The sequence below is a fragment of the Pinus tabuliformis genome, chromosome J, assembly GCF_031772625.1.
Source record: "Pinus tabuliformis cultivar Carrire ecotype Pingquan chromosome J, CPIR1, whole genome shotgun sequence".
Lineage (NCBI taxonomy): Eukaryota > Viridiplantae > Streptophyta > Pinopsida > Pinales > Pinaceae > Pinus > Pinus tabuliformis.
Genome location: NC_142295.1, coordinates 722,834,332 through 722,845,116, shown reverse-complemented (window position 1 = coordinate 722,845,116; position 10,785 = coordinate 722,834,332). Strand labels below are relative to the sequence as shown.

Below are 10,785 nucleotides of genomic sequence, written 5' to 3'. Positions count from 1 at the left end.
ATGGTTAAAATTATATTAAAATATATAAATTATGAGTATTTTTATAAAAAAAATATGAAACATATTAGGGACTTGTAAAATTCATTTAAGTTTTTATTAGTGAAAGCTATTTTTATTTTTAAAATTTTTCATGATTATTAGGTAATAAGGTTTATTTACACATTATTATAAGGCTTAAGGAGTAGGTTCCTCATTTTCATGGAGTTTCGACTCTTACTAAGTCATGAATTCTTCAGTAGACTATTAAATATATACTCTTGATGTTATAGTGGAAATTTTAATCTTGAACCTTACCTAAATCACTCATACATATTATCGGTTTATCATAATAAAAAAATAATAGAATATATAAAATTAAAATGGTTTCGAGAAATTTAATGAAAACACAGCTAAATTAACGTTATAAAAGTAAAATTAACAACCACCTTTAATGAAAAATAAAATGCCTTTAATTTTACAACGTATTTCATGTCCACCTTTCATTTTAGTGACAACGAGATGCATAGGAGAGGGCATCTTAGTTGGCTTCGGAATGCCCATCGTCCAATTAAAAAAATCCATACGGTAACGGTAAGTATGCTGTCAAATTTATTTGCCCGAAAATACACCTATTTAAAAAATCAAAGAAATTAGGTAAAGACAAGAATATTCTGTTTTAATCGGACTGGCCCAACGGCTAGACAGAGCCACGGCCTTACAAAACCCCACTGCCCATTCTACTCTCTTAGCAATTGCCTGCCTTCTGTTCTCCTCGTGCTTTCGGCTACTCTTCTTCTTCTTCTTCTATTTTTCTGTCTGTCATCTGGTATAGCGCTCGAGCTTGCAGGCGAATTATCAATGGCGTCGCTTTACGCTGGGGCACTCAGTTTTCTAATGGTTTTACAGGCTGTCGCGGCTTATCATCAGTTCACTGTAGGAGGCGGAAACGGGTGGGTTCCTCCCTCCGGAACTCAGGAGTCGTACAACCAGTGGGCCGGCCGAAATCGCTTCCAAGTCGGGGATCTACTCGGTAAGTCATTTTCCAGGGGCGCATTTCTTTGTTATAATTTTTGTGGGGCTTGTTATTCATTAATGTTTTGGTTGGAATTTACAGTGTTCAAGTACAACCCAAATGAGGACTCGGTGCTGCAAGTGAATTCGCAAGACTACGAAGCCTGCAAGACAACGAACCCCGTTGCCCCTTCAAAGACGGGAACACGGTGTTCAAGTTTCCTAAACACGGCCCCTTCTACTTCATCAGCGGCAACGCCACCAATTGCCAGAAGGGTGAAAAGCTCGTCATCGTGGTCATGGCCCCGCGCAACACTATCCGCGTTGGCAGCCCTTCGCCCGCCCCTACCTCCACAGCCGTAGCTCCGACCCCGGTTGCAGTTGCCCCATCCGTGGCCACTCCATCGCCTGCACCATCCGCGGCCACTCCAACGCCCACACCATCAAGAGCCACTCCGGCCCCTGCCCCTTCCAACGCCGCTCCGTCCCCTGCACCGTCTGTGGCTCCTCCCACCCCTGTGCCAGCACCGGCCGCCTCTGTACCCTCTCCGAGCCCCGTTCTGTCCCCGCCATCCGTAGCCCCGTCCCCGTCTGCGCCGGTCGTTGCTTCTCCCCAGCCATCGCAGGAGAACGGAGGGGAGCCCTCACTCCCGCCCGCGGCCTCCGCAACTGAATCTACCTCTCTCGCTGCCTCGTCTTCCTCTGTTTCTGCTGCTGCTACCGCAGTGGCCCTGCTCATGTGGGGCCTGGCCATGGCGACCTTCTAAACCTATATATACTATACCATCTGCGTGACCTGTATAGAATTATGTTATTAGCCCGCCAGAGCACAGAGCATTATTTGTGTTATTCTTATATTTTTTATTTATTCAGAGACCTCTGCATATCCGTATTCATTCATGCCAGCGATTTCAATAATGTGTTTCTGTGTCGGCGAATCGAATAACAGGCGAATCCTTGGATCCTTTTTCTCAGTCTGTGGACTTTCAGGCGTATTCCAGCAGCTGGCAGTCAGACATAAATGAGAATTAGACCGCATTTCTGATTAATGATTATAATTTTAATTCATAAACCTGTTTTTCTTTTGATGGCAAAGCTGTGACTTGGTTTCTGTTATTCACATTTGTGTTATTGATAACAAAAATAATGTTTTTTTAAGGAAATTGTAATCATGATTGGACTTGATGATGTTCTGAGCAGATCTTAAGTTAGTTAATTCAACTCGAGAAAGAAGTGCTATAGTTTTTAAATATATAACTATTCATTAGGCAATTTAGGCTATTAAGATATAAAAATCTAAGAAAGCTCTCTCATGAAAAGAGTATAACACATAAATTGTGGGCATCTCTAAATATGCAACAATTCAATTGTGGATTTAATTTGGGCTCCTTATTACTTTCACTTTCTAGGGGCAACATTTTCCATGAGTTAGCTTTAATACAACATATTCTAGCACATGTTTTAAAAGGAAGGCTTCATTCTTATTTATAGTTATCTATACAATTAAAGTCGCACCTCCTAACTATATTGTGGGATTTACATTTATTCCCTACTTACTAACTAGGGGACCTTATTTAGAACATGATAAGCATCCAATTTACATTGAATTGGCACCATGTCATTGTCACTCTAATGGACCCACATTACACCCCTAGAGAGTGTTCCAACACTACAAAATACCCCTTTGAAAATCATTGCCCTCAATGCTTGTAGTGAGGATGCCCCAGTTACATAAACCAATGTCTACGTGTATGGGTGTTGACCACAATACTAAAATAGTCCATGGAACCTAGGGTGAAGGATCCATGCACAAGGGCTTGCTAAAAATAAAAAGAGCAACATAAATTCTAAGAATTTTTAAATATGCAACATATCAATTGTGGAATCAATTTGGGTTATTAAAAATACAATGATCTAAGAAAGCTCTCTAATGAAAACAACAACACACAGAAATTGTGAGCATCTTTAAATATGAAACAATATCAATTGTGGATTCAATTTGGGCTACTTATTACTTGCCCCACATTACACCCTTGAGAACCTTCTAACTCTACACACCCCTTTGAAAATAATTGCCTTGAATGCTTGTAGCGAGGATGTCCTTGTTACATAAACCAATGTCAATGGGTCTTGACCACAATACTAAAGTAGTCCAACCTTAGGGTCAAGGTCCCATGAACAAGGGCTTGCTACAAATAAAAAGAACAACACACAAATTCTGAGAATTTTTAAATATGCAACAATATCAATTGTGGAATCAATTTTAGGCTATTAAAATACAAAGGTCTAAGAAAGCTCCCTGATGAAAAGAGAAACAAACACAAATAGTGGGCATTTTTAAATATGTAACAATATCAATTGTGGATTCAATTTGGGCTCTGTTGACGGTGTTGGACCCACCAACATGTTAGGGGTATCTCGCTGATAAGAAGTTCCAATTAGACCTCAGACTGTTTGGAGTAGGAGTCCTAACAGTGGGTAGTACAGTGCAGTAAGTAAGATGTCCTTGTTGGTAGCAAGGGTGTGACCTTGCAACAAGTCAAGGAAGGTGCATGAGAGGCTCTAACACACGGAAGGGGGACTGAGTGTGCCCCTTAGAAACTTGTGATAACACACAGCTTGAAAGGGAACACACGAGCAGTAAGACATCACGAGATGGAAAGCAGGATACCCGACGATCCAAAGTGATGGTTTATATCAACAACGTGCTTCGATAAGATTCATACAAACACATACGGAATAGTCCATACATACATGCATAAATAACAACTACATACATCATTAAAGTAACCAGGATAACTGAACTACAATAACAACATATGCATGAAACATGTTGGCTTTGTTATATTAAGAGAGTGAAAGATCCAATCATACATACAACCAAGACTTCCACTAGCCCCGATAGCGGAACATTACAGTCACTGCCACCTGCTCCTCTAAAGAGATGTACTAGCTCTGCACTATGGAGAAGCCAAGGCTCGTTACAATACACTCCAAGCTTTCTCTAAGTTACACGTATAGGAAGCTTGGCTCCCAAAATCATGTACAATGAGTTATGAGGTTTTATAAATAGCAAAGGGTGGGGTGACCCTTGACATTCCCCTTTGTGATTCTTCACCTACCCTCGTGACTCTTCAACTACTACATGACTGTTACATTCTACTATCCACACTTGGTCTTTCATTATTACAACATGTTTACATTACAATCTACACATGTACCCACGTGACACAATAATAGGCTTGAGTAAGCCATGCAAGACATCACTAAGACTCAAACAGTTGTGGGAAGACCAACTCTTCGACATCCTCGCGATGATCGATGGTGGCGAACTAATGCCAAGCTTGGTAGTCTGTTATGGTGTTCGCGTGCTCTATGGTGACATCCTTCTGAAAGTGAACTCTTGCCTTAGTTGCATCCGAGTACACTTATTTTGCACCTCTGTCCAACTCGTCTGATAACATGCGCATCATAATCTTGAGTGCTTCCAAACCAGTAACATATTGATGCATAATGTCTACACTGATCTCCAAGCCTGCGTTGGTGGCTACGTGCATCAATTGATCAAAGTACATGTCCAACTCCAGTCAGACTTGGTTCTTTGACTTTGTCTCGGTGAGTGTGGCAATGGATGGGATCGCATGCATGCGCACAATGACATCCATGCTTCTGAACACTCATGCATGTGAAGCCTGCAAACTAGTGATGAACTGTGGGAGTTTCTCATAGTTCTAGATCTGACTCCAGATGTATGCCTTCAACTCTATCGTCTTTGGCTTCATCATTTTTAGCAAGTGCAATGGGGCTCCTTTGTACCTCATTGTCCATGTTTGCATGTGATCAACAGTAGTGTGCATATCTGACAAGATGTGTGCTCTCCTAACACAACATTGTTGCCAACCATTGAGATGGAAAACTGACTTATGCACGGTGTTGAATATGGAGTACAAATTTCGCATGAATGTCTTGAGAGACAATACTTCATCTAGTATCGCTCTCCTCAACTCTGCTCTAGAAGATGTCGTCATCTGCTCTCCTCCCTGCTTGGCTGCTTCTAACTCCTTAGCCATGCGCTCATTCTCAGCTATCAAGAATCTAACACTTGAGTTGGTGGCTTCAGCATATGCTTTGGTAGCATCGGTCGAAGCAGCTGGATGTCTACGCACATCGGACATGATCACTCGTTCTTCAAACTGCATGAGAGATTCATGGACATCCGGAGTAGGCACTCTGCGCGACTGCACAACTATGTGTTATGAATCATCGAAAGATATGTTGTGCATCTCCGCCTCTGGATTGTCTCTTCAATGATCACTTGGGACTTGCTCTACTTTCAGATCTGGTGAAGCCGGTGGGGTGACCTCTTGGTTCTGAGGCATGAGATCAATATCCTAATTTGATTCTGGTTGAACAATATCTGTGTCCATTTGCCCTAGCATCTGTTCAATCTCTTGAGCCAAGTCCTGCTCGTGTGACTGCTCACCTTGTCTTCTTTGTGTCAGCTGCTCAGATGAGTCAATAACCTATATGGGCACAGTTTCATCAATCTGTGCATGTTGCACCTCCTGTTGTATATGTTTCTGTTGCGCTTCCTTCTCTCTTCTGCGCAGCTTCTGCTCTTCCCTGAGTTGGCACTTCAACTCTTGCAACTCCTTTTCTATTTCTCCCTCTGCCTTTGCATGATCCTTTTATTGTGTTGTCATTTCTTAGCCTCAATCTCCAAATCTTCTTTCAACACAAGTGGATCTGCTTTGAAGTTGCAGCTTTGCTCTACCTCTATGTTTTCAAAAACCTTTCTCTTGCCTTTGTCACACGTAGGTCTATTACCCTCTCTTGTTGTTGATGATGTTGCTCTCTGAGATGTTATTGCCTTTTGCTTTGCTAACCACTCCATAGCTATGCTGACTGGTTCAATGAGCCTTGAGAACAGATAACAATATCTCCAAGGGTATTCCTCAGGCCAATGACACGCCCCGTGGATCCAAGGATGTTGCACTCTCGCACAGTGGTCCTTCACTAAGCAATGCAGGTCATACGAATTGAAACTTCTGGTGCCGAAGGTGAATCTCTTGAATCCTCCATCTCGGCATTAGCATCCATGAGATTTTGGATCTCATACAATCCGATCCACAAGGGAAGAGCGGGCCAAGGTGCCTTCTTCTTCTTGTGCAGTATAGCTGGAAACCTTGTCGAGAAGTGATATGACTTACATGATGAGCTTGTCCATGGCAAACTCTGGTAAAAGATGCGAAGCCTTCTCCACATTGTACATTCGTACAAGGTGCAAAGGGGTGAGCCATACCAATCTGCTATGTCGATCAATGCCTCCATTATTACCTGTGACATGCAAGGTGGATCCTGCACAAATATCATCCTATACACTGGGGTGATGAAGTGGTCTAATAACTATATGATAAGTCCATTGAAGTTGCATTCAGAGAAAAACCTGCAATAAGTGTGTACAGAGGTTTCTGAAGGTGTCCATGACCAACCCAAGCTTGGGAACTGCTGATGATCACAAACTGCATCTAGTATCTAAGAAGACATGTATATCTTTGCTTGTTGACCCTTGGGTAGATGTTGGGGTTCTATTACGTGTTCGTTCAACGTGAGAGCTAACATGTCAGACCAATTGCAAGGTCTTCCTTCACTTGCTAGTTGATTGAACACAATCACCCAACTCTGTAGGAAGGTCTTTATGCTCTCTTGGTCATATAAGTGGCATGTAAAGATGACCAAGAGCTTATATGCCTTCCACATTATCTTCATCTTGTAAGCTTGGCTGGGTGTTTTCCTGAAATTGGATGGCTCTTTCACCCAGCTCTTCAAGATGTCCCTTGAGTTTGCACTGTTGTTGGGTTTGTTGAAGGGTGTATCCATTGTGATCACTAGTTGTGGCAAGTGATACATCTCCTGAAAGTCCTTCACCCTGAAGGTAGCAAGTTGTGTTCCACTGACATTGCTCAACACCATTGTCTTTGGATCAGTATGTGAGACAATCCAGTGGATCATGTGCGTGCATGGAAACGCGGGATACTTGCATGCAATCTGATACAAGCCAGACTTGTGAATGTTGACATAGACCCTATAGTCTTCCATATTCCCCTCAAATGTTCCTGAAAATGTGTCATTGATATCCTACCATTTCATCTTGATATCCTTGTCTATGAACAACCTAGTGTCTTCATAGATAAACAATCTCATAGACACTTGCTCAACTGCATCTCCAGTTGCACTCTCAACGGTGTCCTTTGACCTTGCTCTCTTGGAAGCCATCGTACATGTACTGTTGAGAGATGGACGAACACCTGTGATACTTGGAGACAAAGAAACGCTCATGGCAAGCAATCTATTAGTTGAAAAGCAAAAGAAACTTGAGGACTGACATGCAACATACCTGGGTGACTGACTGGGAAGATTGCGCAATTTTCACCAGGAGGATGGGAGACTGACGGCCAAAACTACACAAAGCATAGTTCGGACTGTTAGGGGGTTGAATAACTACTAAAACTGCACAATCCACAATCCCGCCTGGCCTGCTAAGGAATGAAACTGCTTAATGTGTAGTTTCAGTCATCAATGACTGCAACCAACAAATTGCATTTGCGCAATTTCTGGGGTCAACAAGGCATTGCCTCTTAGAATTGTGTAGAGCAAGCCTAGAGGCCAGTGTTGGGCCAAATTTGTGAAATTTCTGGGAGGAAGGCAGAGCCTTCATTCTCAAAAATGCGCATTGCAAGCCGAGTAAAGCAAGATCCGGGCTAAGGCAACCCAGACCCGCTGACGGGCGACTGAAAACATGTAAAGTTTGAATGCATGGCGAAGCTGAGTGCAAACAAGGGTGAATGATCATGCATGCAAATAGTGACTGCAAGATTTAGAAAACGGGAAAACAAGAAAGTATGTGAAGTGAGTCTTCACAACGACGGTCGTTAGTGCAGAAACAATGTCACACATGCGACAACAGTGAGATGCAATGAAAATTTGAAACAATGCTTCTACAAGCTAACATGCATTAAAACGACATGGAGCATTCATTGAAACCAAGCAAACAACACTCACACAAACCGAAATACAAAAAGAAATAGAAAAGAAGCAAAAGAAATGAAAAGCAGACTTACCTGGAAAAAGTTGAGTTGAATGTGTTGAATGCTCCTAGATGAAATGTGGGATGTCAGAGCTCCAAGATCAATGTGAAGAATGAGCTTTGGAGCGTCGAATAAATAAGTTTGATAAGATCGAGGCTTATGACGCGCATGCCACAAATGTAGGAAAAAGCGACACTTAACGGGAGGTTTCTAAAACGGCTTCTGCATGTAACCTCCAGCTGCTAAAAATGGATCCCTAAAATCTAGGGATGTTTTTTGCTTTTTTCCTTTTTGGGAAAAGCAACCCATGCAAGCAAATCAAGATTGTTGAACCCTGGAGGGAATCGGTCAACCTGGGAGCACATGCAATAGTCTGCAATCCTGGGAATGACTTTTGCATAGTTTCTGTGCCAAGCAAGTCTGGTTGTCCCTCAAGATTGTGCAATTTCTAGACTGAATCCCTAGCTATCAGTGAGAATTACGCATTGTTTTAGAGAAAGCCCAGTGATGGGCTGCATTGCGCAGTTTCCAGAGGGAAGGTTGCCTGGCTATTCTGCGTATTTATGGAGCACAACAGGAAACCTAGATGGATTGCATATTTTTGGAGAGGAAGGTTGGTTCCCCTCCAGAATTGCACAATTTTTCAGGTGAGCAAAGCATCCAGAAAGTGACCAAGTTTAGGAATGTCAGCCTTCGAGTGGGAGGCAAACGAGCTGTCAAACATAGGCTCGTAAGCCACTGAAACTCAACTGAAGCATATGTACTTGAACAGTGCAAGATATGTTGCTAAGGATGGTTGGTAGGGAGGCTCCAAAACGAAGCTATGACAAAATTTTGGAGGGTGGTTGTAGCCTCTACAACACTTGGCGACACACTGGTAGAACTCTAGTTCTCTGAATGGACCTTGTTTCGTGAGAAGCAAGTCTAACTCCTCCGGAAGTATTCTTCAATTCTCTGATCATCTTGGTTTCCACACTAGCTTGATTGAAAGATGTAGCACTTCCATGCTCTTGGTCAGTCAGCACACATTCCAAGCTAATTCAACACAGTTGTTTAGCTTGGGGATGAGGGGTATATTTGTACACAAGCAATATGATAGTTAGATTTTAAGTTTTATCTTTGGTGTTGCTCCTTTGCCAACAAGCCTGGACAGTACCCTGGTGGAGTCACGTAGGAACACAATCATCGCTCCGCTGCCAGGGAGCCTGGTCAGTACCCCAACGGAGTTACTTGCATCACCTCTCTATGCAGGAAGCCTTTCTCTTCTTTCGCCTTAATCATTTTTTCAAAAAAGTTCACATTTTCATTTTTATTTTATTTTTCATTTTTCGAGAAGTATGCATAACACTTATTCATTTTAGAGGCAAAAGAGGTATCCCAACATATTGAGAGCAGAAGAGGTTGTTCCTTCAAAGAAGTATTTTGTATATACCTCTGACATACTTGTTAAGGTTTTCCCCTCACCTTACTCTACTTGACTGAGTTGACAAGGGTTAACCCAAAAACAACTGACTAGAGAAGGTGGTACTAGTTACCATGCAAGCATTGTGTTTTCATTAAGGTTCACTTCGAACATAACATATTTACCATTGGTGTATCATTAACTAAAGACAATAAGTTCTACATAAAGCGATAAGATGACAGATAACCAAGTATTGATAGTTGTACAAGTCCTCTTGTACTTTACCCTACTTGTTTAAAGGGTCATACACAGTTTCACATGAAACTAACCTACGAATGTAAGCAAACAAAGAAAACAACAAAGAAAAGAGCAGAAGTAAATGCGCAAGCAAAGCGAGTAAGCAAAGCAAGCAGGCAAGCAAACAAACAAACCAATTAAGAAAGCAAACATGCATGCAAGCAAACCAAACATAAAGAAAACACTACTCCTACTCTTAAGCTAATGGTGCATGTGTCTGATCACGTGAAGTGATATTTCTAATGCAACCACAAATGCATTGGTTGATCCATGTTAGTGAAGGCATGGTCCGCTAACAACATAGTCAGGCGAACCATCAAACATGAAACACATAACAATGAAGACAAACACACTGCAATTTTAAATGCATCCACATAAAAGAAAAAAGTGAAAGCGCATGACATGCACTCTGTGGAATTACCATGGTGCTATGATACACTACGTGCAGATGTTAAGCATATGCACTCTCTTGACTGTGACATGCAAGCAAACATGAGAAACATAGACAACTTACGTCGTGCAAGTGTGCTTTCTGTGTAAGATTCCTCTAATGCATGAGCTCTGGGATCATGTATTGATCTTCAATGCATACAGATGAGTGATGAGGAGCCTTGAGTGTTTCAACAATTTCTTGATAAAAAGTGAAACCAACCTCAGGAAAACGAAGGCCTGACATAACCATTAGCTCGAGCTGAAGTGCCTCGACATCTTGCGGGGTTTCGACTTCGTCGACAGATAGATCATCATAAATAGGTGGCTTTGAAAGATCAACAATGAGATAATCAACATCGTGATTGAATATGGGAGTAACAATATCACGACAATGATGATCATGAAAATCAATGAGTTCATCGGAATCCTTATAATCGATAAATCAAACAGAGGGGTACATGAGAAGCAAGAATGTTCACTATCTGCATTTCCAGAAAAAGAAGATGAAAAATCAAGTGGATTTTCAATGCATAATTTGTCCTCTCCACTGATGAATGATGTACTGACATTGGGTGT

At 41.8% G+C, this 10,785-nt stretch overlaps 1 pseudogene across 1 annotated transcript; it reads left to right on the top strand.

Moving 5' to 3' along the window:
• Positions 1 to 709: 709 nt before the first annotated feature.
• LOC149228782 (early nodulin-like protein 12) lies at positions 710 to 2,078 on the top strand (annotated as a pseudogene). Its single transcript, XR_016247243.1, has 2 exons — positions 710 to 1,009; positions 1,094 to 2,078. The product of XR_016247243.1 is annotated as an early nodulin-like protein 12 (transcript).
• The last annotated feature ends 8,707 nt before the right edge of the window (positions 2,079 to 10,785 follow it).